Source organism: Vicia villosa, linkage group LG2 (genome assembly GCF_029867415.1).
Source record: "Vicia villosa cultivar HV-30 ecotype Madison, WI linkage group LG2, Vvil1.0, whole genome shotgun sequence".
Taxonomy (NCBI): Eukaryota; Viridiplantae; Streptophyta; class Magnoliopsida; order Fabales; family Fabaceae; genus Vicia; species Vicia villosa.
Window position 1 is genome coordinate 68,263,994 of NC_081181.1, and position 2,365 is coordinate 68,266,358.

The window sequence follows — 2,365 nt, forward strand, 5'->3', positions numbered from 1 at the left end:
AACGCACCAGAACATCCCCATTCGTCCTCACGGTTTGCTATCTTGTTAAGAATTCGTTTTCGATATTTAAAGAGTTTTTTATGAATTCTAACCACGTGTTTAAGTTAATATGATTGCTTAGAACGCATTTGGACAATTATTAGCAAGCTTTGACGTCGGGACAGTGACATGCCATTGCTAGGGCTTGTAACGGCAAAGCTTCAAAACTCACAGTTACAGAACATTTCCGGGGAAACTAAGCCCACCATTGAACTCGCAGAGCCCAATATAGGTGATATGGGTTATTCTTTTTGCGTTTTATTTAGTTTTATTTCGGAGAAGACGACGGCGTGTTACTGTTCTAGCAACCTTGTTTCTTTTGACTCGCTTGACCAAACGCATGGCAACTAGCTACTGGTCCGTTCAAATTTATATCTGCGCGCGCGAGAAGGGGATTGGAGGGTCAACGAACAGACTCTCTCTCTCTCTCTCTATCATTGGCTGATGCAACACCAACTGGGGCCCATGCTGGTTTGTGTTTGACTTCCCCTATTTTTTGCACCATTATTTTATTCATCTTGAATTCAGATTGTTTCACTAACAGTAAAACAGGTTTGGTTGAGTGGTGTTCATTGGTAATCTTGAGGTCCAGGGTTCGACCCCTGGCCTCTGCTGTTTTTTTCCTTTTCTATGAATTTCTATAGACAGATCCCATACGTGCGCGCCCATCAGGAGAATGATACACCCTTGTAGCAAGACCACATGATGAATTCAAAGCCGAATCTAACGCATCAGGGTTGAAGGATCATCATAGGCACTCAAGAACATGCTGCACATGATCATGGCCCAGGTTTTTCATATATTTTTATTTTCTATTTTTATTATTTAGGTTAAATATAAATTATGTTTAATTTATTTAATTTAATTTAGGATTTGAATAATATAATCAGGGTTAAAATTAGGATTAGGATTTATAATTATTTTGAATCATCCCGATTATTCGATTACGTCGATTATTTGACTTAATTGATTTAATTTATTTATTCTTTAATTATAACAACACCCAAATAGAATCGTATCCCGATGAATAGAGTCTTCACGGCTAAGAAATGTGCAGATTTCATCAATCGATCTACAATCAGCCAAATAGAATCGTATCCACCTTGAGTACAAGGTAATCCAACTGCAAAATCCATTAAAATACTATCCCACTTCCATATTGGAATCTCTAGTGGTTGTAACAATCCACCTGGTCTTTAATGTTCAATCATTACTTGTTGGCACACCGCACACTCTGATACGTATACCGCGACATCTCTTTTCATTCCAGACTGTAGCAACCAGCCCTAAAAATTAAAGATTAGAGTCGCCACCTATTCTGAAGGGCGAATAGGAAACCCTACGCAGATACGAGATTCGGGGTAAGTTATTATAATCAGGTTGAGGGAAGGTATTAGGCACCCTTAACCCTTTCCTAAAGGCTACATTGTAAAGCAAAGGTTTATGGAAGTAATTATAAGGTTTATAGCTAATGAATTGAAAAGGGTAAAAATTGAGATTTAAAGATGAATTGAAATTACAGGGGGGAGACTCGCCTTGTTACCAAGTGCCTACGTATCTCCTTATGGAGAATCAGAGTCAACGTAGTTCGGGCACAGGGTTGTACGCCTTTGAATTTGATTTGGTATGGTTGGAAGGCTTTTTGAATGGCCTATCGTAGTTTTGAATTTGATTTGAAAGGCATTTTGAATTGCCTGATTGAAAAGGATGAAAATCTGTAGTGTCGTGGTTTAGTGTGTTTTAGGTTTGGGCGTACAACCCTAATTTGATATGTCACCGTTAGATGCGATGATCAATAGATTTGATCAGTATAGCTAACGGATTAATGGGGCATTGCTGGTTACTCATATCGATAGATTCAATCGTCGCGGGCAGCAAATTGAATGTGTTTTAATTTTATATTTTATTGCTTTATTCAGATATTTGATCAGTACGACATAGAGAGTCGACTAATTCGAATGCGGGATGAAATAGATATTCATCCGTCATTTATCCGTTAAAGGGGAAGTTAGAATTGATGTTTTTATTATTGTATTTGATTAATTAAATTAATCGATTGATAATCATTGCGACCAATAGGTTTAGTCGGAACGAGTAACAAATTAAATCCTAAAAACTTCAGCCAAGTGGCCAATGGGATTGGGCGAACCCTAATGGACGAATAAACCTTTCTAGGGTTTTTGTGATTTTTATAGTTAAAATTAATTAAATTAATTAACTCGAATAATCGAGTAATCAAAATAATCGGGAATTTATAATTATAAACCCTAGTCCTAATTTATTATCTTAACCCTATTTTAATTTCTAACCTTAATGAAACAAATTA